A 26,322-nucleotide genomic window follows, 5' to 3' on the forward strand; every position below is an offset into this window, starting at 1 on the left:
AGGACATGGCAACCCACTCCAGTATTCTTGCCTGGAGAATGCTGCCGGCACTAGAATGTAAGCTCCATGAGGAGAAGGATTTTTGCTTGTCTTGTTCCCTGTTGTATCTCAACAAGTGTTAGCTGAATGAAACGAGAAGCCAAACACACGTGATCCCTACCCTGGAGGAGCTCTGTCTGACTGAAGGGACAAAAAAGTACAGATCACTACAGTGAAACACGGGGAGAGAGCTATCGTTCTAATAATGTACATAAGGCTGTGGGACAGCTAACTACAAAAAAACGGGGGTGGTGGTTAAGGCTTAGGAAAGGAGTAAACAAGAATAGCATTCATTTATAAGCTCTACACATGAACAGTGTAGAGCCATGAACAGTGGCCCCCATGGGGGATCAAAAATCATAGGTCTAGAGCCCTTTCCCAATCGATCTTACCATGATCAGAAATCCTATCCCCTGATCACACTCAGGGGTGAACGGGGTGAAGGTACCTGAAATGTCTACTACATGTGGTCTAAGCACTTCAAACTACAATGCGCAGGGTATTCTCTGCAAAAGGCAGCATTCATGATGCATTGGCTAGAACATCTCTAAGCAGAAACCCCGGAAGCTCTGGGAGTGGCCTCAAGTGGCCTATATGGGACTCTTACTGGACCCAAGGCCAAGATAATGAAGGTAATATCTGACATAAACTTTCAATGTATCTGTTACCTCAAAGTCCCTCTCTCCCAAAATACATCGTCTACTCCTGTGCAACAAGGAGAAAGCTCTAAATTTTTCTCACATTGTTTTCTGGGATGAAGAGAATTATGACAAGCTCAGAAGGAGCTGTGGTTGCAATTACTGAGGCCATCAGTGCTAGAAAAGACCTTTGAGGATATGATGCCCTGAGGTATAAGCAGAGACTTGGAAGGCTATGAACAAGGAGATGATTTTAAGGAGACAAAACAGAATCTGTCACTTTGGTTGCAAGATCTACCATCTTTATAAAGTGTAGATGGTGATGATAATGTAACACACTTTTCTACAAAGCCCTTTTGCTTTTAATACTGTTCACAACTATTTTGGAAGGTGGAACAGATATCCTCATCCCCATTTTACAGATGAAGAAACAGAAGCTCAGAAAGGTATTATTCCACACAATGCTAGTTAACGATAAAGCTACAATTCAAACCCAGATTTTTTGATCTGCTCAACTCATCTCACTAGGATGTACATACACCATAGAGATGTCATGGTATGGTACAAAAAGAGGCCCTGAGGCAGTCCAGATTGTAATCTTGGCCCAGTGTGACCCCCAAGAAAGTCACTGAACCGTTCTGTGCCCCTCTACTTCATCAGTATAATGAAATTAATCTCTCAAGGGTTGCTACTTGTTAATAAAGTACTGTTACCATTCTTGCTCAAAATGCCTTTCAATCCCAAAGTGTGACTGAAACAAAAACAAACAACTTTACTGAGGCACAGTGCCAGGAAGCACAAACCGTATTTGGAACCAAAGGAAAGAGAATCATCACAGCAATTCTGTGCAGGTTCCAGAGACCCTTGGCCACTCCATGCCTTACAAACGCCAACTCCCTGGGGGGCAGCCCAGGCTAACAGACCTGTTTTATTACCCTCCCCCCTCCTTCGAGGGCGTGGAGACCCTTCCGGAGTAAAAATCTACCTCAGTACTAACTCAAAATGGCCCAGAGAGCAGATGAAGCCCCTCCTTTGTCAAAGCCATGGTATATTCCCCCTCCCTACCCGCTATCCGCTACCTCCTGGGCAGCTCGTAGCTCGGGTCTCTCTCAGCCGGGCGGCAATATCTACAGAGACTTCTGCTGTCCTACCCAAGACGCTGGGGGGCAAACTCCAGAGGGGGAAGGGCTGCTGCTGAGGAAAAGGAGTTTCGCCCGCAAGGAGCTTACAGTCTAGTTTTTTGGCGGGAGTTTCTCATCCCACACAGCCCTTTCCACATATACAGCTTCAAATACCTCCCAACACCCTCAGGGGTCCGCCTGGCACCCCCTGAGCCCAGCCTCGCCCACTCCACACGGGTCCTCGAAGAATGAGCTTCTCCAACTAGACTGTTGCCCCTGCACCCCACACGAAATACTCATGAGACAAGGGAGAACCCCAGCCAAGGCTCCCTGCCCCTTTAAAGGGGCACCTCTTCCAGAAGAATCTTAATCCTTCAGAGGAGAAAGGAGGGAAATAACATCTCCTCACCAAAGGGGAGGGGGCGAGCGCGCCAGAGACAGACTGACGCGGAGTCCGACCCTCAGACAGAGAAAGCTAGCGCCTGCGAACGAGCGGGGCACAGAGGCGAGAGCCCATTGGCCGCCTCACCTACCCGTCAAGAGGAACTGGGGGGCCAAGGGACGTTCAGGGGGTGGAAATCTCCTCTGGTCTGACCAATTGGAGAGTGTGGAGGGGGCGGGGCTCGGTGGCTTGGCTTCCAGGACCGGGGGGAAAACAAGATGGCGGCTGCGGGAGGGGGTCCTCGCTTTTCAGCTCCCCCCCTCACTCGCCTTCTCCTTCCCCGCCGCCACCCTGGCTCCGGGAAAGAGCTTTCGCGCCGCCTTCGTCCCTGTCGGGAAGCCCCTCGCTTCCCTCCCCCACCCCGCTCAGTCCCTGATCTCCATAGGCCCTGCTGCCCTCGCCCCCGCTCCGTCTGGCCCCGCTGCCGCCCCCATTACCTCAGCCGCCGGCCCGGCCCTACCGTTCGGGACCCCTGGGCGCGGGCGGGCCAGCCGTCTAGCAGGTTGGCGCGGCCCGGGGAGCGGAGCGCGGCCTCCTCCCGCGCTGGCTTCCGCGGCCACCGCCGTGCCCCCTCCCGGCCCGCGCTGGGGCCCCGGCCCGGCCGCCGCCGCCGCTCCCGGGGGAGGAGGGGGAATGGAGCCGCCGCCGCCGCCGCTGCCGCCACGGAGCCCGGCCGAGGGGAGGGAGGGATCAGCCCCCAGGCAGGATCCGCCCCTCCGGCCTCCCCCCCTCCCCCCGCCACCTCCACCCCTTCCCTCGCTCCCTCTATGGCTCCGCGGGCTCTCCCGCTGAACGGGATCGAGAGCGCGAGAGGGAAAACAGGGGAGAAAAAAAAAAAAAAATCCCCCCGCCCGTACCCGGCGCGGCGGCGGCGGCGGCGGCCGGGGCGGTGCGGAGCGGAGCGCGGAGCCGCTGCCGCCACAGGGCACGGTCCCCTGCTCGGCCTCACGGTGGCGGTGCGGACGCGGCAGGGGCGCGGAGCAAAGGCGGGATCTGCGCTCGCCGCAGCCCGGGTTCACCCCGGCCCGGCTCGCCTCCTTCGGGGCGAGCCCGACCAGAGAGCTGGAGGACGTTCGGATCCAACTGGGAAAGACACAAGTCCCTAACTCCTCTTAGAGTGGTTGGTCATCCCCTTTCCCCAGCCCTGCGGGGGAGGAGGCTAAGGTTTGGAGCGACAGCCCCTCTCCCCGAGCTAGAGGGTCTCTAAGCCAAGAGCAGTCATTGAAGACAAAATCGGTCTGCAGTTTTTCTGTGGTGCCCGTGCCTGCACTACTTGTAGAAGTCGTCCCCACCCCCAGCCCCGTGTTCCAGTTCAGAGGACAAAGGTCTGTCGATGTCCATACCTTCCCCCAGTGAGGACAACCGGGGAAGACCTGCCTGCCTCTCTTGTGTACAGGTGAGCGTCTTATTCCCCACCAGACATCCTTTATAAGAATCAGACCTGACTTTTCTGCCTCTCCCTTCTGGATTTTTAAAAGCGTAAACATAGAAGTTTGACAGTCTTACTTAAGGACGTTTGGTAACTCATTTGTCACCATAGACACGGGAAACACTCTCCTTATACCTGTTGGCTAGGAGTCGGTTAATTTAATGCAAAAACGGTTTCCTAATAGATGTTCAGACTTTCAGGTTTCGAAAATCAGCCCGGCTTTTGCTTTCGTATATAAATTTAAGAAAAGGGCGCGTTTGCCACCCTTCTTTTCCTATAAATTGGAAAGCTTACCGCATATGACTGAAGTCTTAAGCACCAATATTTAACGATGTTTATAAAGGGTGTATGGATAGACTGCCTTTAAATGTGAAGATGAATGACATGTTTTGAAAGCGATACCTCTGCCCGCGCTGGTGGTGTAGCTTGGTAAGACTCACAGTTTCTTGCTTGGTTCTGATGATCAACAACACAGATTGTAGAGTCAGAGGATGAAGAATAAAGGCTTTAGGACCCAGGTCTTCCAAATGTTTGAATTGAACCAACTGCTACTTTTCAAGTATAGATGTTTATCATTCTAAAGAATTTAAACATTGTATTTTGAATTGGAAAGTTTGATTAAAAACGCTCATTTGTATAACAAAGATGTTTTCCTGATAGTACCTTCTGGCAAAGTAATAGCAAAAATACTTTCTTAACCTTTTTTTTCTTTTCAAGAAAAAGGGAGTGGCTTGTGAAGCTAAGAAAGTGGGCAGGGCATTGTTTTGAAAGCTGTCATGGTAAAATAGTGTGAATTAACGTCAGGTGTTTTAAGGCTAGGGGGAATAATCATTTGGAGGGGAAATGTGGAAAAAAGATGATTAATTGTAGAAAGGAAAGCCCCAGAGACAAGAGAATATTACCATTACTTTTAGTTAAAGAAGCAAGAACACTGAATTTCATTCCTTGTTCTTTTAAAATATGAAATATAACCATTTCTACATATAACTAGTAACTTTTATTTCTGGATGGATGTTCTCACATTTTATTTAGTACAATTCTCTTTGGTGTGATTGGGAGCTAACTTTTTCCACTAAAGTTAATGAAAAATACTTTGAGGAAAATGTATTTAAATGATTTTAAATGCTGTTGAAAATGCACTGTTAAGCTGTTACATATAATTTCCAGGTTTTTCTATTCAAAGATTTCATAGAACACCTTATTCAGCCTAAATGTTTCTTTTCTATTTTCAACGTCCACTTTCTTTGTGGTAACATTACAGTTGTCCTCACTTATATTTTTGACATTTGGAATTGGTTTCTGTTAGTATAACTGCATATATATCTAGTTCACTATGATGTAATTTTAAATGTAATGTGGGACAATTATGTCATTAAAAACAATTTTGGAACATGTATCAAAAATGCCAGAGGCACTAAATTTAGTTCAGTTTAATCTTTAGCTATTTTGAAGTGTTTAAATTCACCAGCCCTTGGCCTTTCCATTAAACCATACAGCAGTTAAGTTCAGCAGACAGAGGCACAGACCTTTGATTTCCAATAGCAGTTTTTAAAATCCTCCATTTTTTAAGTAGAGACTAACTTAATTTTGAGTAGGAGATTGTTTTACCACTTACACCCAAAAAGGGAACCATGAATACAAAAAGTTTCCCCTTAATTTTTTCTTCCAGCATCTCAGGATATCTTTGTCAACAATTTACTATTATCATTAGGTTACTGAGACAAGAAACCTCTGATGGGTCAGATACAATACCTACTGGATTAATGAAATATATGTGAATAAAAAAGAATAGACTTTGATTGTTAAATTATTTTTAATAGAATATTCTTTCTTTAGACCTTGGCCAAAAAATTCTAAAGCATAAGTAGGAAGAATATGGGAGGTTGGAATCATCATGATAGTTTTATGCTGTGATGAAAATGCTTTCTAAGAATATGTTCTTAGAAAAAGGAAAAAAAATAGCTGTGCTAACAACAAGCTTTAAACTGAATACCACACTCTCTAAATTTAATTCTATTCACTTATTCCTATAACAGACATTTATTGGACACCTCCTCTGGGTCCAACACTGTAAAAGTTGCTTTTGAAACTAATGACAAAATTCCAACCTATAAAGGGCATAGTGATCGTATGTAAACATAGAGTCTGTGTGGTTTTTTTTTTTTCCCCTTAAGTAGTATGCAATCAAGATGGTAGCTAGAAATAATTAGAAAATATATGCAGGAGAAATTAAATAAAGCAGTGAACAGTGTAGGGTTACTACTATTCAAATGAAGGATAGGAGACTTCTTTTAGCCTGGTTCTAAATAGTGATGGATGTGACTTGGAGAAAAGAATATAGAATGACATTATTAGACTGGTGCCAGGGCAGACCAGGCAAAGGGACAATATGCAAGAAATAATAAGCAAATTATCCTTGCTGGTCTGTATGGGGAAGATGTTAAGAGAGAAAAAGTTGAATTAGATATGAGATATGGCAAGGGTATAGGGATAATAAAAATAATAGCTAACACTTACTTGCAAGGTACTGTGCTTAGTGCTTTACATACATGTTATTTAATATCTTCGTTGAACTTAGAAAACAAACCAGTTTAATTAATAAAGGAAATCTATTGATTCTCATAACCAGAAAATCCAGGGGGGCATCTGGTTTTAGGTAAGGTCAAGTCAAGAAATTCAGATTATGTCATTGGGACATAGTCTCTTGCAGTCTCTCAGGTAGCCTGAACTAATGGCTGTGGCCAAAAGGACATGATATTCTTATGAGACTGTGGTCATTGTTCACTATCAGAACCAGAGGACGTAGGCACAAGATAATTCTCCAAAGAGATAGTGGCCACTTTTAGAAAATAGGTCCAATATGCTTGCTGTATCTCATTTGTCTGTAACTCTATGAAATTATTATCATGGTCCCCATTCCATACAAAATAAACTAGAGCCGGCAAAGTATTAGGTAAACTAGGAGGAATTTACTCTAGATAATTAGGTGGTATGAAAATAAAAGGATACTAACCAGAGTGGTGGAAGAGATGGTAGAAAAAGAGGAGGGAAAGGAAGGATCAAATCAGAAGACAAATCAACAGTTTTTTTTGAATGATTGGACATAGGAACAAAGGAGAAGATCAAAGACAAATCTAAGAGAAAAAAGGAATCTAAACTCAAATTTAGGCGGTTTTGACAATGCTGGTAGGGTCATTGCAAAGTAAGAAGTGGCAAAGTGTTACTCAGGAGTTCCTTTTGGGTCTGAGGGTCTGAGGATTGAGGAAATGATGTCAGCTCAAGTTCTCTGGAGCCTCTTTTAGTGACACTAAAATACATATTCATTCAGTAATTATCTGTGAGCTGCAGGTAAGGTTCTGTTTTATGCCTGTGAAGAGTACAAAGGTGAAAAGGCTACACTCTCACACTTGAAGTCACTTAAAATCTAATCACAGGAATAAAACAAGTATATTAATAACCAGAACATGCAATAGCATGTAAGCACCTCAGGTGAGATGCAAGCAAAGTGGCATGAGAGTTAGATAGGCGAGAGAAGAGGGGAAGGCTGTATGAAAAAGGTGCCAGTTGAGCTCCACCTTAAAGCTTGGGTTCAGTGTTAACTGGGAGGATGGTAGAGGGAGTGTGATCTAGGCTAAACACCAACATGAGCAGAGAAAGGTGAGATACCACAATATTGATTCAAGGAACAGTGGGTTACCCTGTTTGACCAAAAATGGGAGGTATCACAGTAAAGACTGGAAGGATAAAACAAAATCAGAACATAGAGTCTGTTATGAGGGAACTGGATGTGAGGGGCAGTGGTTCCTCATGATTTTTAGAACAAGGAAATGGTTTGACTAATTCATGCTTTAAGATCCAATAAGGCAAGAGAGTAAGATACAATATGGTTTAAATTATCCAGCTAGTATGGCTCACATTATCCTCTCGACCTGAATTCTGGCTGGAACATTTTACCGTGTACTTAGTGAAATACTAACCCACAAACCTGAAAGTAAAAAGTATGTGGCAAGTGTAAATTGTTCAGCCTGATTTAATGTCCTTTCGTTTTAACCTTTGATTAGCATTTCTGTTAAGTCCTAAACATTTTCTAAACTTTAACGTACTTGCTTTTGGCTGTGCTGGGTCTTCGTTGCTGTGTGTGGGCTTTCTGTAGTTGCGGTGAGAGTAGAGGGACCCCTTTCTGGTTGCACTGTGTGGGCTTCTCATTGCAGGGGCTTCTCTGTGGAGCCTGGACTCTAGGCGTGCAGGCCTAGTAGTTGTGGCTCGCAGGCTTAGTTGCCCTGCAGCATGTGGAACCTTCCTGGAGCAGGGATCGAACCCCTGCGTTGGCAGGCAAACTCCCAACCACTGGACCACCAGGGAAGCCCAGGTCCTAAACTTTTAATCATGTGTGAAGTCAGGACACCATAAAATATGTTATTTCCATATTTTAATAAAAGAAAAGGGTCAGTACCCTGCAAGTAGCCACCTACTTGGTATAATTTTACTAAAGAGAGAAAATACACAAAAATAATAGCTCTTAAATAACAATAATAACAATAGCATCTACCAAACCATAATCTATATTTTAACAAAATCCCTCTAGGTGATTCATATGTGTGATGATTAATTTTGTGTGTCCACTTAATTGGACTAAGGGATAACTGGTAAAACATTATTACTGGTTGTCTGTGAAGGTGTTTCTGGAAGAGATTAGCATTTTAATTGCTAGACTGAGTAAAGATCACCCCTACTAAAGGGGATAGGCATCATCCAATCTGCTGGGGGCCTGACTAGGACCAAAAGGTAAAGGAAGTTTGCATTTGCCCTCTGGTTGAGCTGGGACATTATCTTCTGCCCTTGGACATTGGTGGTCCTAGCTCCCATGCCTTTGGACTTGGCTGAATCATACCAGCAACTATCCTGGTTCTCCAGCTTACAGATGACAGATCATGGAACTTCCTTGCCTACGTAATTACTTGAACCAATTCCTATAATATCTATTGGTTCTGTTTCTCTGCAGAACCCTAACTAATGCAATATGCATATTAAAGTTAAGTAGCAGTGGATTAGAGGATATTCGATAATCCCAGGATTAAAATGTGTTAAGGTCCTTGCATTGTCTGGGGAAAGGGAAAAGCTCAAGGGTTAATATTTGCCTTTGATTAGTCAAGATTATTTGTTGTAATGTATGATTCCATATATTTGAAATTCTTGAAAATGCAGACTAATCTGCAGTGACAGAAAGTAGATTGGTGGCTACCTGGAGGTAAAGAAGAGGACTGACTATAAAAGGGACTTGTGAGAATGTTTGGGAGTGTTGGAAACATTCTATAAATTGATTGTGGTGGTACAGAAACATTGGTCAGAAGTTATCAAACTACTGGATAGCCGTAATGTATTTCACGTAAATTGTACCACAATTAAGTTGATTAAAAAAAGACTACCTGTTGTAATGTTTTTGTTGTTGTTGTTTAGTCACTAAGTTGTGTCCAACTCTTTTGCGACCCCATGGACTATAGTCCACCAGGCTCCATTTCCATGAGATTTCCCAGGCAAGAATACTGGAGTGGATTGCCATTTCCTCCTTCATGGGAATCTTCCTGACTCAGGGGTCTAACCTGCATCTCCTGCTTGTCAGATGGAAACCCTGTAATGTTTAGACTAACCATTAAAAGAATGAAAAAAAAAAAAAAGATATAACTCACAAACTAGTAGAGAGGAAAAAAGGAATAATATATATTCAACCAATCTAAAAGAAGAAAAAGGAACATAAATAAGCAATAAGAACAAAAATAAGTAATAAGATGTTGGCAGATATTGTATAAACTCAAGTCTGCTCTGTAGAAGGAACCAGGCTACAATGAGAGGGACATTTGAGGGAAAGTTTAATGATAGATGGTTAAAATGTATGGATTGAGCACATGCATTTACCTCAGAACTTCACTTAATGTGTTAGTGGGCTGCTGTCTATGGGGTCGCACAGAGTCGGACACGACTGAAGCGACTCAGCAGCAGCAGCAGCAGCAGCAGCAAAGCATTAAAAAATCCGCAAGATAATAAAGTCCATGAGAACAAAAAGAGGGGAAAGAAACAACAGCAAATGAGAACTATCAATAAAATTTTGGAGAATGGAAGAAGATGGATGAACAAATAAGAAAGCTAAAGCATAAGTCTACAAAAAGAACTGGTAAAAATCAGCTGATTTACATTAGACCCACTAGAAAGGCTTAGAAGTAGGAAACTGCAGTAATTCTGAAGAACTGTGTGTGCTGGGGGAGGGAGGTGGTAGTGAGGTGTTGGTAATGACTTGGAGAGCAGGCCTAAAAGTAGGATTGCCTGAAAAATCTGTTGGAAGGGTGGTTAGATGCCACCAGATCTCCCCAGTAGTCCTTGGAGATTTGCCATCTCAGAAAATTGAACTAAGGAGATCTGGACTTAGGGATTCCAGGCACCAATGAGGACAGAGACCAAGTGCCATTCTGAAAATGGCAGTTAGAATGGTACTCTAAAAAAAAAAAAAGAATGGTACTCTACATACTGAATGATGAGACACCCCCCTCCCCACCTCCTTTCCCTTCTCAGGGCTGATAAAGAGGAAGGGGAAAGCTGATACAAATTGATGGGAGCTGGTGGTCCAGAAGGGGGCTGAGAAAAAAATCCCATGAAAATATTTTTAGTTTATCCTTTCAAGTGAGGAATTGAAAAAAATGTTTTCATAAGATCAAAATCGTCAGTGGCCCAGCCTCTTCCCACACCTCACATTTTAGAACACTGGGAGCCAAGTGTATATTCAGTTCAGTTCAGTTCAGTTGCTCAGTTGTGTCTGACTCTTTGCGACCCCATGAATTGCAGCACGCCAGGCCTCCCTGTCCATCACCAACTCCCGGAGTTCACTCAGACTCACGACCATCGAGTCCATGATGCCATCCAGCCATCTCATCCTGGGTCGTCCCCTTCTCCTCCTGCCCCCAATCCCTCCCAGCATCAGAGTCTTTTCCAGTGAGTCAACTTTTCGCATGAGGTGGCCAAAGTACTGGAGCTTCAGCTTTAGCATCATTCCTTCCAAAGAAATCCCAGGATTGACCTCCTTCAGAATGGAGTGGTTGGATCTCCTTGCAGTCCAAGGGACTCTCAAGAGGCTTCTCCAACACCACAGTTCAAAAGCATCAATTCTTCGGTGCTCAGGCTTCTTCACAGTCCAACTCTCACATCCATATATGACCACAGGAAAAACCATAGCCTTGACTAGACGGACCTTAAGTCGGCAAAGTAATGTCTCTGCTTTTGAATATGCTATCTAGGTTGGTCATAACTTTTCTTCCAAGGAGTAAGCGTCTTTTAATTTCATGGCTGCAGTGATTTTGGAGCCCCCCAAAATAAAGTCTGACACTGTTTCTACTGTTTTCCCATCTATTTCCCATGAAGTGATGGGACTGGATGCCATGATCTTCGTTTTCTGAATGTTGAGCTTTAAGCCAACTTTTTCACTCTCCTCTTTCACTTTCATCAAGAGGCTTTTTAGCTCCTCTTCACGTTCTGCCATAAGGGTGGTGTCATCTGCATATCTGAGGTTATTGATATTTCTCCCGGCAATCTTGATTCCTACTTGTGCTTCTTCCAGCCCAGCGTTTCTCATAATGTACTCTGCATATAAGTTAAATAAGCAGGGTGACAATATACAGCCTTGATGTACTCCTTTTCCTATTTGGAACCAGTCTGTTGTTCCATGTCCAGTTCTAACTGTAGCTTCCTGACCTGCATACAGGTTTCTCAAGAGGCAGGTCACGTGGTCTGGTATTCCCATCTCTTTCAGAATTTCCCACAGTTTATTGTGATCCACACAGTCAAAGGCTTTGGCATAGTTAATAAAGCAGAAATGGATGTTTTTCTGGAACTCTCTTGCTTTTTTGATGATCTAGCGGATGTTGGCAATTTGATCTCTGGTTCCCCTGCCTTTTCTAAAACCAGCTTGAACATCTGGAAGTTCACAGTTCACGTATTGCTGAAGCCTGGCTTGGAGAATTTTGAGCATTACTTTACTAGCGTGTGAGATGAGTGCAACTCTGCAGTAGTTTGAGCATTCTTTGGCATTGCCTTTCTTTGGGATTGGAATGAAAACTGACTTTTTCCAGTCCTGTGGCCACTGCTGAGTTTTCCAAATGTGCTGGCATATTGAGTGCAGCACTTGCACAGCATCATCTTTCAGGATTTGAAATAGCTCAACTGGGATTCCATCACCTCCACTAGCTTTGTTCATAGTGATGGTTTCTAAGGCCCACTTGACTTCACATTCCAGGATGTCTGGCTCTAGGTGAGTGATCACACCATTGTGATTATCTTGGTTGTGATGATCTTTTTTGTACAGTTCTTCTGTGTATTCTTGCCACCTCTTCTTAATATCTTGTGCTTCTGTTAGGTCCATACCATTTCTGTCCTTTATGGAGGAACAGTCCCAATTAAAAAAAATAAAACTTGCCACCTTTTGCCTTGTACTGAAGCCTACTAGATACCAAAATACTCCCTCCATTCCTCCAACACACAATTTTAAACAACTTTAATTACCTCACTCAAAGTTGAGTAGACAGTCAATAAACAACAGTTACATGAGGAAAATCTCATTAGCGTCATAGCCCAAAACCAAGGAACAGAGGGGAAACAGAAAATCAAATCTTAACAAACAAAAATCTCAACCTCAAGGAGTAACAGCCATGAGATGGGAACATGATCATATTTAGAAAGGAAGTAGGGGAGGGAAGAAGGGAGACTGAAAAGATGCTGTCCAAAAACTTGAAAATTTAAACTATGAAAGATTTTCAGAGATACTGTGGAAGATTTGGAAGGTGAAGTTGAAGTCTCAAAGAATAGAGGGAAAATAGGAAAGTAAAGAGAAGAGAAAAGAGAATTTGAGGATGAATTCAGGACACACAACATCCCATTTATAGTAATTCTAGAAAGGAAATGACTGATTTTCCCAGAAATGAAGGTTTTGAGTTTCCAGAATGAACGACTTCCCCCAGTACCCTGGTACAATGAATGCAAAAAGATCTTAACAACACTAGTGATAGAAAAATAAAGAATCCTAAAAGCTTTCAGAGAGAAAAAGCAGGTCACCTAGAAAAGATTATGAGTCCAAGGATACCAGGTTAGAAGGCATCAGAATAATCCCTTCAAATGTTGAAAGAACATTGTTTTCCTGTATAGAAGTCTATACCTTGCCAAAATGTCTATCAAGTGTGGGAATAGTATCAAGACATTTTCAGGCTTGCAAGGTCTCCTTTATCTATTCTTTCTCAGGAAGCAGCTGGATGACATTTTCCATAAAAATGATTGAGGGGGAAAAAAATCAAGAAAAATAAAAATCATGGTATCCATGAAATGTGTATGCTGTATGCTAAGTCACATCAGTGTCCAACTCTGTGTGACCCTGCGGACTGTAGCCCCCAGGCTCCTCAGTCCATGGGATTCTCCAGGCAATAAAACTGGAGTGGGGTGCCATTTCCTCCTCCAGGGGATCTTCCCGACTGAGGGATTGAACCCATCTCTCTTAAGTCTCCTGCATTCGTAGGCAGGTTCTTTACCACCTGGGAAGACATCCATGATATAGGATCCCCAATTATGATGAAAGGAAAGTTGTTTGGCAGGCTTAGAGTGCAACCATTGCAGTTGGAGAACTCCAGAAATGATTGGAATGGATAATTTACCAGATGTATTTGACCATATAAGAGGAGGCTTTCAGTACTGAGAAAGAGTTTAGAGAAATGGCAGCCCACTCCAGTATTCTTACGTGGGAAATCCCATGGACAGGAGCCTGGTGGGCTACAGTCCATGGGATTGCAAAAGAGTTGGACAAGACAGCGACTAAACAACAACAATAATAAAATTATAATTTTTAAATAGGCAATTATTAATTCTAGGAAAGACAACCCATGTGAGAAAGATATTTCAATTGAGCCTATATGGCTCATTTACAAGCATTTATACAATCATCATAATGAAAAACAATAGAGATTTAACTAAAAATTATGATAAAAACTTTTTTGAGACTATGAGGTGAGTGGTAGGAGATATAAGTTAAATCCTCATTATCTGTAGTTGAAGTATAACTATAAAGTTGAAAACTCAAGAACTGATAGTAAAAGTGTGTTATTTAGAAATGAAAGTTAAGTACTGGAAGAAACTACTAAAGAGCTTGCAATTGTTGGTTGTGGATTGGGAGAGAAGGAGTTGGGCTGAAGCAGTGATCTCTGGTTTTATTTTATTTTTAACTAACTTGTTTATTTTTGATTGCCTCGGGTCTTTATTGCTGCACATGGACTTGCTCCAGTTGTGGCGAGCGGAGGCTTCCCTTCTCATGGTGCACAGGCCCTGGGCACACGGCCTTCAGTAGATGTGGCACGTGGGCTCAATGGTTGTGGCTCGAGGGCTCTAGAGCGTGGGCCCTAGAATAGTTGTGATGCATGGGCTTTAGTTGCTCCACGCATGGAGAGTCTTCCTGGACCTGGGATCAAACCAGTGTCCCCCTGCATTGGCAGATGGATTCTTATTCACGGTACCACCAGGGAAGCCCTGGTTTTATTTTTAAGCCTTGGTATTTGACTTTTAAAAAACCTGTAAGCTCATAAAAGTTAATATGAAATATACTTAAATGATATTACTTCAAAAGTAAGTGGATGGATTGAAGAGTGGCTATAATAAATTAGCTTTCCAATTCAATATGTCAGAAAGAGTATGTGTTATGCAGAAAAGTTATTCGGTTGGCCAGAAAGTTTGTTTGGGATCTTCTATAAGCTGTTACCCGAAAACCCAAACGACCTTTTTGGCCAACCCAGGATTAACATAGCAGACCTGACTGTTCTCCTTTGAAATGCCTGCTTACATGGGTGGCATCTGGGAGCTTCCTGGATTTCAGGAAGGTTCTCACCACCCTCACTGATAAGAGTGGTTCACTGTGCCTAAACTGTTTGTGCAGACAGTATGGTTTACCGTAGCCATCTGCTTTCCTTCTGGAGTACATGTCACCAGGCAAAGGGTAATCTTTGTAACCAACCCCCATTAAATCTCCTGTTCAGTCTCTGATGAGCTTCCCTGGTAAACAACTTTTGGCATGTGTTGTTACAACTCATTGTTGAGGGAATTAAGTGCATCCTGTGTGAGAGAGAACTCTTGGAAGCTTGGTCTTGGTTTGCTCTAGACTAAGCCCCATGTGCCTTTTTTCTTTGCTGATTTTACTGATTTTGTTCTGTATCTTTTCTCTGTAATAAATCGTAACCACACATACAGCTGCATGTTGAATCCTGATTCCTCCTAGCAAATCATGGAATTTGGAGGTGGTCTTGAAGACCCCAACACACATTTTTCTTTTACTCCAAATACCCATTAAAATATTAGTGTAATTGCAAGATGCGTGTTTGCAAACAATAAAACCCAATTCTTGCTGTCTCAGGGGAAAAAATAGCATTTATTGGAAGGGTTGAAGCAAGGGCTCTCAGAATTGAAAGGAGACTGGAGGAGCAAGCTAGAATGTCATTGCCACCACTACTTATATATAAATAATGTCTTAATTTTTTTTCCATTAAGTTACTGGTATTGGAAGTACAGTTTACTGTTGCCTGTCCATCTTGTATTTAGCCGCCTTGCTAAACTTTCTTATTATTTCTAATAATGTGGTTGGTTCTTCAGGGTTTTCTCTGTAGATAATTGTAGGTGATAGTTTTGATCTTCCCTTTTCAAACATTAGGTCTGACCTACCTTCCTCCCCCTTTCTTTCTTTCATCCCTTCTTGCCTTCCTCCCCGCCTTCCATCCCTTCCTCCCCGCCTTCCATCCCTTCCTCCCCCGACCCCCACACCCCTCTCTGTCTTACTGACCTTCAGCACGATGTTAGAGGCAGTAGACGCCCCTTCCTTGTTACTCCAGTTCTAAGGAAATGCTTCTGACATTTCCCTACTAAGAATGATGTTTGGTTTTAGTGTTAATGTGAGATACTCTTTAACAGACTCAGAAAGATCATTTCTATTCTCACTTTGCTAAAAGTTGTTTTATCATGATGAGTGTTGAATTTTACCAAATACTTCTTCTGCTTCTATTAACATGATAATTGGTTTCCTCCTTTACTCTTAATGTGAAGAATTGGTTCTCTAATATTAAACCATTCTTGTATCTCCGGAATTTACCTGGCTTTGTCATGATTTATTATCTCTTTTATACATCACTGATTTGGTTTGCTAACGTTTTAATTAATGTATTTGCATCTACGGTCACAAGTGAGATTGACTATAATTTGATAGTTTTGGAAATTAAGTTTTATTAGTCTCATAGAATGAGTTGGAAATATTGCCTCTTTTTCAATTTTCTGGAAGAGTTTGTATATGAAATGAACTGTTTCTTGGAAAGTTGGAATGTTTTTCTAAAATTTTGTTCATCTAAGTTTTGCAAAATGTTTTCTTTTAAATCTCTGCTGCACCTATAGTTATGTTCCCCTTTGCATTATGAGTATTTTTTCTTCTCTTCTTTCTTATCCCTTTTACCACAAGTCTCCATCAATTTCATTAGTTTTCTACCCCTAGATCACTAGCTCCTGGCCTTGTTGATCATTTGTAGTTTATTTTTTTGATTGTTGCTCTAATCATTTTAATCTGCTTCCTTTCATTTTATTCAGTTATTTTTCTAACAAGTTAGGTGCCTAGTTTTTTTTTTTAATTTTCAGATTTTTTTCATTTCTAATAAAAGCATCAAGATGATAAGTTTAGCTTGAATTACCACTGTTGTTTCTCAAGTCTTGATATACAGTATTTTTATTATTGCTCAATTCTAAATATCTTTATGCTTCTATTATGATTTTATCTTGGATCCAAGTGTTTGCAGTGTGTGTGTTAAATTTTTAATTTTGCAATAACTGTAGATTCACAAGCACTTATAAGAAATAATAGAGAGATTCCATTACATTTTATCCAGTTTCCTCCAATAGTAGCATCTTGCAAAACTATAGGAAATATCACAACCAGAATATTGACGTTGATGAATGAGAATTCAGCTGTTAATCTTAGTGAGGATTCCTTATATGTGAGTAACGATATCTGTCTTGCTGCTCTCAAGTTTCTCTTTGTCCTTGTTTTATGACAGTTTGATTGTGATGTATCTAGATATGGGTCTGTTTGAGTTTATCTTAGGATGTGTTGAGCTTCTTGAGTTTCATGCATTTGGGGACATTTTGGGCCATTATTTACCCCCAGTTATTTTTGTTGTTGTTGTTCTTTCCTTTCCTTTTGGGACCTCCATTATGCACACGTTGGTACACTTCATGGTGTTTCATAGATGTCTGAAGCTCTGTTCATTTTTCTTTATTCCTTTTTTTTTTTCCTCTCTCGCTTTCTTTTCCTTAGACTGGAGAATCTCAATTGACATATCTTCAAGTTTTCTGATTCTTCGTTCTGCCAACTTGAACCTACAGTCATGCTCCTTGAGTAAAAATTTTCATTTCAGTTGTTGAACTAAGTTCTTTTTCTTTTTTGGCCACGCCACATGACTTGTGGAATCCCAGTTCCTGACTAGGGATTGAGCCTGGACCACAGCAATGAAAGTGCTGAGTCCTAACCAACGGACCACCAGAGAATTCCTCTGAAGTTCTCTTTTTTGGGATTTATGTTTATGTTGGTTCTTTTTTTCATCTTTATTTGGTGAGACATTCTTACACTTTCCTTTAGTTCTTTAGACATGATTTCCTTTAGTTCTTTAAACAAATTTATAAAAGCTGATTTAAATTCTTTGTCTAGTGAAGTCTATCCATCTAGGCTTTCTGCCAGACAGTTTCTATTAATTGCTTCCTCCCGCCCCCCATCCCCACACCACCTCGTTTATGTCATATTTTCCCGTTTCTTTGCATGTCTCGTGTTTTTTGAAAACTAGGCATTTCAGTAATATAATGTGGCACTCTGGATATCACATTCCCTGCTCTTCCCAGGGTTTATTGGTGTTGCTGCTGCTGCTATTTGTTTTAGTGACTTTCCTGAACTAATTCTGTAATTCTGTATTCTTTGTCATGCCTGGCCACTTACAGTCTCTGCTTGGTTAGTTTAGTGATCAGGTAATGAATGGACAGCTATTCCCTTACATGCCTTGAATTGATAAGTCTCCTGGCCTTTGCCGGGTTGTGTGTGTGTATGTGTGTGTGTGTATGTGATGTTAGGGTATAGGGGTGTGTGTGTGTGATATTAGGGTATAGGGGGTGTGTGTGTATGTGATGTTAGGGTATAGGGGTGTGTGTATGAGATGTTAGGGTATGGAGGTGTGTGTGTGTGTGATGTTAGGGTATGGGGGGGTGTGTGTGTGTGATGTTAGGGTATAGGGTGTGTGTGTGTATATGATGTTAGGGTATAGGGGTGTGTGTGTATGAGATGTTAGGGTATAGGGTGTGTGTGTGTGTGATGTTAGGGTATGGGGGGTGTGTGTGTATGAGATGTTAGGGTATGGTGTGTGTGTGTGTGTTTGGGTGTGATGTTAGGTTATAGGGGTGTGTGTGTGTGTGATGTTAGGGTATGGGGTGTGTGTGTGTGTTTGGGTGTGATGTTAGGGTATAGGGGTGTGTGTGTGTGTGATGTTAGGGTATAGCTTCAAGAATCCAGCACACTGTTGACAGCTGTGCCTTAGTCTTTACTTCCTGCTTGTGCAGAGCCTCGAGGTCTCTCAGCAGTGAGTGAGATTAGGGTCATCTCAGGCCTTTCCTAGGCGTGCACAGAGCCCTGCGCATACAAGTGGCCTTCTAGATATCCAAGAATATGTTGAAACTTTTCAAGTATTCCTATAGATATCTTACTCCAAAGTTTTTCCTTTTAAGGTTTTGGTCAGCTTCTTCTTTCCCCTTCCCAGTTGTTATCACCTAAAGCACCTATGATGTTACACAGTTGCCACTGGTTATTTTCAATAAATGCTCCAGGGAAAAGGGTACTCACAGTGAATGAGCTCTGAGTCAGTTGAAATAAACACAAGCCCTACCAGTGGTGGTTTACAGGGAACTGAGAAGGCAATGGCACCCCACTCCAGTACTCTTGCCTGGAAAATCCCATGGACAGAGGAGCCTGGTAGGCTGCAGTCCATGGGGTCGCTAAGAGTCAGACACGACTGACCGACTTGACTTTCACTTTTCACTTTCATGCATTGGAGAAGGAAATGGCAACCCACTCCAGTGTTCTTGCCTGGAGAATTCCAGGGACGGGGGAGCCTGGTGGGCTGCCGTCTGTGGGGTCGCACAGAGTCAGACACGACTGAAGCGACTTACCAGCAGCAGCAGCAGCCAGGCAGGTCAAATAATGACAGTTATTTGGGGACGGAGCCTTTGAGAAGTTCCAAGCCTGTATTAGCCCTTTCAGTGACTGCTAGTCTGCTAGTCTTCATATTGTTGTTCACTTGCTAAGTCATGTTAGACTCTTTGCAACCCCATGGACTGCAGCATGCCAGGCTTCCCTATCCTCCAAACTCCCAGAGCTTACCAAATTCGTCTCCACTGAACTGGTGATACTATCCAATCGTCTCATGCTCTGCCTCCCCCTTCTTTTGCCTTCAGCCTTTCCCAGCGTCAGGGTATTTTCCAAAGTGTTGGCTCTCCCCATCAGGTGGCCAAAGTATTGAAGCTTCAGCATCAGTCCTTCCAATGAATATTCAGGGTTGATTTCCTTTAGGATTGACTAGTTTGCCCTCCCTGCAGTCCGAGGGACTCTCAAGAGTCTTCTCCAGCACCACAATTCAAAAGCATCAATTCTTAACTACCAATATTTCATGATATGAATGTACCACAGTTTGTTTAACCATTTATCCATTAAAGGACATCTGAGTTACTTCTGATTTGGGGAAAACTGGACATCCACCTGCAAGAGAATGAAGCTAGGCCACTATCTTACACCATACACAAAAATTAATTCAGAATGGATTAAAGACTTGAGACTCCTAGAAGAAAACATAGGCAGTAAGTTCTTTGACATCAGTCTTGGCAATGATTTTTGGATTTGACACCAAAAGTAAAAGTAAGTTTGATATATATGTCAAACTAAAAGAACTCCTGCACAACAAAGGAAACCATCAACAAAATGAAAAGGCAGACTATCTAATGGGAGGAAATATTTGCAAAGCATAGATCTGACAAGGGGTTAATATCCAAAATATGTAAAGAACTCAAACAACTCAATAGCAAAAGACAAAACAACCCAGTTTTTAAATGGGCAGAGGATCTGACTGAACATTTTCCCAAAGAAGACATACAAATAGCCAACAGGTACATGAGAAGCTACTCAACATCACTGTCAGGGGACTGCAAATCAAAAGCACAATGAGATATCACTTCACACACTTTAGAATGGTTATTATTTAAAAAAAAAAATCAAGAAGTAACAGGTATTGGTGAGGATATGGAGAAAAGGGAATCTTCCTGGCAGTGGGAATGTAACCTGATACAGCCACTATGGAAAACAGCATGAAGGTTTGTCAAAAAAATCAAAACTAGAACTACCAAATGATTCAGCAGTTCCACCTCTGAGTATTTATCCAAAGGAAATGAAAACACTTGAAAAGATATTTGCATCCCTATGTTCATTGCAGAATTATTTGCAGTAGCCAAGAGATGGAAACATCTAAGTGTCCGCTGATGGATGAATGGATAAAGAAGATGTGTTGTATAAGTCAACTGTATATATATGAATATTATTCAGCTATTAAAAAAGAAGGAAATCCTGCCATTTGTGATTACATGGATGAACTTTGAAGGTATTATACTAAGTGAAGTAAGCCAGACAGGAAGACAAGTATTATATGATATCAATTATATTTGGAATCTCAAACAAACTCATAGAGACAGAGAGTAGATTGATGGTTGCCAGAGATGGGGTTAAGGGTAGGCAAATGAGTTAAGGGAGTCAAAAGGTACAAACTTCCAGTTACAAATAAGTCCTGGGACTATAATGTCTAACATGTGGACTATAGTTAATAATACTGTATTGTATGCTAGGAGAGAACTTAAAAGTTCTCACCACGGGACTTCCCTGGTGGTCCTGTGCCTAAGACTCCACATTCCCAATGCAGGGGGCCCACGTTCAATTTCTGCTCAGGGAACTGGATCCTTCCCGTATGCCATGACTAAGAGTCCTAAGAATTGAATGCTTCAACTAAAGATCCTGCATGCTTTAACTAAGACCCAGTATAACCAAATTAATACTTTTTTTTAAAGTTCTCACCACAAGAAAAAATAATTGTAACTATGTATGGTAATGAATGTTAACTGGACTTATTTGGTGATCTTTTTGCAGTATATACAGATAATGAACCAATTGTGCACCTGAAACTAATTTATATGTCACTTACATCTCAATTTTTTTTTTTTAAGAAAAGCATTTTCTTTGTGTTACAGGATTAAGCCAATGGCACAGAGTTCTCCATGAAATCAGGTAGAAGGTACAGGTAAGCAATGAGTGGTACATAGATAAGTCTTCCTGAATAGTATAAAAAACTTAGAACTCTTTTATTCCAACTTTCTGGCCTTTTGATTACATACTATAGTTTTCTAGTATTTTAGACCTGTTCTTTTGCATTTAATTGTTGTGGCTAATTAACAAATTCATGGTGAACTTCCCTGGTGGTTCAGCATAAAGAATCCAACTACCAGTGCAGGAGACGTGGGTTTGATTCCTGGGTTGGGAAGATCCCCTGGAGAAGGAAATGGCAACCCACTCTGGTGTTCTTCCCTGGGAAATCCCATGGACAAAGGAGTTTGGTGTGCTACAGTCCATGGGGTTGCAAAGGGTTGGATATGACTTAGCAACTTAGCAGCAAACTGCCCATACAGGTGAAATTTGGGTTGTTTCAGGCTTATTGTAAGCAGTTCTGCTAAGAATAGCTTTATGTACATACTGTTTTGTACACATGGAAGTATATCTGTGGGATGAACCACCTAAAGTAGAATTCCTGTGTCAAAGGCTATATGCATTTGGAAATGGGATAGCTCTCCATAAGGACTCTGCCAGTTGACGCTCATATAAACCATGTGTGAGAGGGCCTGTTTTCCCACAGCTTCATTTTAGCAAGCTTTTAGATTTTTGCCACTCTGATAGGTGAAAAACTAATATTTTGATACAGTTTTAACTTGAATTTCTATTATTATGAGAGAGCTTGAGCATTCTTTCATATGTTTAAGGCCATCAACCTAGGAATTGACAAGAGTATGAATGTATTAGTTTGTACATACATTTGTTAAAAATGGCGGAACTGTGCACTTTAAATATGGGCATTCACTGTGTATAAATTATACTTCTGGTGCCATTTGAAAATTTTATTTATTTATTTGGCTGCATCGGGTCTTAGTTGCAGCACATGGGATCTTCATTGAGGTGCGCGGGCTTAGTTGCCCCTTGCCATGTGGGATCTTAGTTCCCTGACCAGGGATCTAACCTGTGTACCCTGCATTGCAAGGTGGTTTCTTAACCACTGGACCACCAGGGAAGTCCCTCTAGAACCATTTTGAAAAAAAGATTTTTCTTTCTCTATTTAATGAGTTTGTCGAAAATAATTTGACCATATAATGTGTGGATCTATTCCTTGACTCTGTTACATTGATATATTTGTGCTTTTGCCTGTGTTACACTGTCTTGATTTTCTTTGCTTTATTATAAGCTTTGAAGGCATGTAGAATAATATCTCCAAATTTACTTTCCTTTTCTGAGGTTATTTTGAGTATTTATATCCTTTGCAGTTCCACATAAATTTTAGAATCAGCTTGTCAATTTCCATAATAAAGTAATGGAGATTTTGATTGGGATTTCATTGAGTCTCTATATCAATTTAGGGGGAATAGCTTAAACAATATGAGTCTCACAATCCATTCATAGACTATTTTTTTCCATGAATGTTTGTCTTTAACTCAGAAATGTTTTATAGATTTCAGTGCAAAGGTTTTGTGCATTTTTATTAAATTACCCTTAAGTATTTTCTGTGTTTTAGATGATCATATAGATGACCTTTTGCTGGCTATTCTTATTTGTTTTTCCATAACTTTGCGGATGAAATTGGTAGTAAAAAGAAGAGAAGGTGTGGAGAAAAGGGAACCCTCTTGCATTGTTGGTGGGAATGTAAATTGATACAGCCTCTATGGAAGACAGTATTGAAATTCCTTTAAAAACTAGAAGTAAAACTACCCATATGACCCAGAAATCCTACTATTAGGCATATATCCTGAAGAAATCAGAATTGAAAAAGATATATGTACCCCACGGTTCATTGCAGCACTATTTACAGTAGCTACGGCATGGAAGTAACCTAGATGTCCATTGACAGATGGATAAAGAAGCTGTAGTACATATATAAAATGGAATATTACCCAGCCATAAAGAGGAATACGTTTGAGTCAGTTCTAATGAGGTAGATGAACGTAGAGCCTATTATACAGAGTGAAGTAAAGTCAGAAAGAGAAAGCAAATACTGTATACTAACACATATATATGAGCTCTAGAAAGACAGTACTGATGAAGCTGTTTGCAGGCCAGCAGTGGAGACACAGATGTAAAGAACAGACTTACAGGCGTTGGGGCTGGGGAGGAAGGAGAGGGTGGGACAAATGGAGAAAGTAACGTGGAAACATATATACCGCCATACGCAAAATACATAGTCAATGGGAATTTGCTGTTTGACTCAGGGAACTCAGACAGGGGCTCTGTAACAACCTAGAGGGATGGGATGAGGTGGTAGGTAGGAGGGAGGTTCAGGAGGGAGGGGACATACATATACCTGTGGCTGATTCGTGTTGACGTATGGCAGAAACCAACAGAATATTGTAAAGCAATTATCCTCCAATGAAAAATAAAAATTTTTAAATAAATCATTTGATATTTTTAAAGGGAAAATCAAAACCTTTTTGATATTGTCTTTTAAACTCAATATTCAGAAAACTAAGATCATGGCATCCAGTCCCATCACTTCATAGCAAATAGCTGGGGAAACAATGGAAACAGTGACAGACTCTGTTTTCTTGGGCTCCTAAAATCACTGTAGATGTTGACTGCAGCCATGAAATTAAAAGACACTTGCTCCTTGGAAGAAAAGCTATGACAAACCTAGACACCATATTAAAAAGTAGAGACATTACTTTGCCAGCAAGGTCCATATAGTCAAAGCTGAGGCTTTTCTAGTAGTCATGTATGTATGGATGTGAAAGTTGGAACATAAAGCTGAGCGCCAAAGAATTGATGCTTTTGAACTGTGGTGTTGGAAAAGACCCTTGAGTTCTTTGTACTGCAAGGACATCAAACCAGTCCATCCTAAAGGAAATCAGTTCTGAATATTCATTGGAAGGACTGAGGCTGAAACTGAAGCTCCAGTACTCTGGCCACCTGATGTGAAGAACTGACTCATTGGAAAAGACCATGATGCTGAGAAAGACTGAGGGCAGGAGGAGAAGGGGACGGCAGAGGATGAAGTGGTTGAATGGCGTCACTGACTCAATGGACATGAGTTTGAGCAAGCTCTGGGAGTTGGGTGATGGAGAGGGAAGCCTCGTGTGCTGTAATCCATGGGGTCTCAAAGAGTCGGACACAACTCAGTGACTGAACTGAGCTTATTCTGTAATAAGGTCTATTTTCTGAAGTCTTTTGTGTGCTTATGTGCGTCAGTGTTTTCACTCTACTCCCCACCCCACCCTACCCCACTCCACCCCCATGCTTGCTAGGTCTTACCCATTTCTGTTAGTGTTATTCCTGAGTATTTTATATTTTTGTTGCTGTAGTGAATGAGGCCTTTCCTTTCAGTGTATTTTCTGATTATTATTTGCATATGTGAAAATTACTTATGTTCTACTTTACTGGATTTTATTATTATTTGTAGAGGTTTTCAGTTGATTATCTTGCATTTTCCATGTGTATAGTCACATCATGTGCAAAGAGTAATAGACCCCTTCCTTTCCAGTTTCTGTACTTCTGAACTCTTTTCAGTCTTCGCCCATTGTGTTGCTAGTATCTCTAGTATAATATTAATAACTGTCTCAGTAGTAGACAGACTTTTCCTAATTTCAATGAAAATGCTCCCGCTGTTTCCTCATTAAGCATTATATTTGTTTTGGGGATATAAAGAAGAATCTATCCCTGTTTTTTAAAGGATTTTAAAATTAAAGATGGTTTGTTGAACATTATCAAAGCTTTCTTAGAATCTCTGAAAATTATATCCTTATACTGAACTATCTTTGTATTTTTAAAATAATCTTACTCGATTGTAACGTGTTGTTTTTAATGTATTCCTAGTTTTTGTTTTTGCTATGTTACTTAGTGTACTTAGGCAGTATTTGTATGTTCCCTTTCTCTTGAAGGTAGACATGTATTTCATATTTTATATATGAAATATAATAGAGTGTATCACTCCCATGACTATGTTTATGTAATGTGGCAAAGACTAAGGGATTTTGTTGATGTAATTAAGTCCCTAATCTGTTGACTTTTGACTTGATGAAAGGGGGATTACTTTGGATAAGCCTTACCTGATCAGGTAAAGGCTTTAAAAGAGAGTTTAGGGCTTTCTCTGAAGTCAGAGCTTTCCTGCTGCCTTTGAAGATGTCAACTGTTTTGAGTTTACAGCCACAAAGAAATGAATTCTGCCAACAACCATGTGAGCTTGAAAAAGGATGTGATCCCCAGATGAGAGTGCAGCCTGACTGGCACCTTGATTATTACCTTGTGAGACCCTGAAGACCCAGCTAAGCTGTGTTCAGACTCCTAAGCAATGGAAACTGTGAGATAATAACTGTATATTGTTTTAAGCTGCTGTATTTGTGGTAATTTATCTTAAAGCAGTTAACAACTAACACTCAGTATTTTTGCATAAATACTCAGAAGTAAGAGTGGTCTGTAATTTCCTTCCTCATCAGATTTGGATATTAATGTTATATACCTACTTTATAGAAATAACTTGAAAGTTTTCTTCATTTTCAGTCCCTTGAAATAGCTTCAAAAAGCATTTTGGAATTACGCATTAGACTTCTTAAAGGCTTGGTAGCACTTCCTTGTGAAATCTGCGACTGGTTTTTTTTTTTTTTTTTTGGTAGAGGTGTTCTTTAAAAACAATCATATTTTTATGTTCTTATTTTATTTATTTTGATAAATTATATAACTCCTCACAAGTGATATATTTCATATAGGTTTTCAAAATTGCTTACATAGGGTTAAACAAAAAAAAATTCCTTTGGCCAAATAGCTTGTCCCTTGTGGCTCAGCTGGTAAAGAATCTGCCTGCAATGTGGGAGACCTGGGTTAGATCCCTGGTTTGGGAAGATCCCCTGGAGAAAGGAAAGGCTACCCACTCCAGTATTCTGGCCTGGAGAATTCCATGGACTGTATAGTCCATGGGATCGCAAAGATTTAGACATGACTGAGTCACTTTCACTAATCACTGCAGATGATGACAGCTGCCATGAAATTAAAAGATGCTTGCTCCTTGGAAAAAAAGTTATACCCAACCTAGACAGCATATTAAAAAGCAGAGACATTACTTTGCCAGCAAAGGTCCGTCTAGTCAAAGCTATGGTTTTTCCAGTGGTCATGTATGGATGTGAGAGTTGGACTATAAAGAAAGCTGAGCGCCGAAGAATTGATGCTTTTGAACTGTGGTGTTGGAGAAGACTCTTGGGCGTCCCTTGGACTGCAAGGAGATCCAA

At 41.1% G+C, this 26,322-nt stretch overlaps 1 protein-coding gene and 1 long non-coding RNA gene across 2 annotated transcripts in view; one reads left to right on the forward strand and one right to left on the reverse strand.

Annotated features, from left to right (window-relative positions):
- BRPF3 (bromodomain and PHD finger containing 3) overlaps window positions 1-2,786 on the reverse strand; it is a 35,062-nt gene extending 32,276 nt beyond the window's left edge. The window contains exon 1 of the mRNA XM_040249823.1: window positions 2,678-2,786. The gene's annotated coding sequence lies outside the window, so the exon portion shown is untranslated. The remainder of the gene's footprint in view (window positions 1-2,677) is intronic.
- Window positions 2,787-3,286: 500 nt separating this feature from the next.
- LOC120870209 overlaps window positions 3,287-26,322 on the forward strand; it is a 34,799-nt gene continuing 11,763 nt past the window's right edge. The window contains exons 1-2 of the long non-coding RNA XR_005722753.1: window positions 3,287-3,636; window positions 21,043-21,092. This is a non-coding gene — a long non-coding RNA (uncharacterized LOC120870209). The remainder of the gene's footprint in view (window positions 3,637-21,042; window positions 21,093-26,322) is intronic.

This window comes from Oryx dammah, unplaced genomic scaffold (genome assembly GCF_014754425.2).
Source record: "Oryx dammah isolate SB20612 unplaced genomic scaffold, SCBI_Odam_1.1 HiC_scaffold_11, whole genome shotgun sequence".
Taxonomy (NCBI): domain Eukaryota; kingdom Metazoa; phylum Chordata; class Mammalia; order Artiodactyla; family Bovidae; genus Oryx; species Oryx dammah.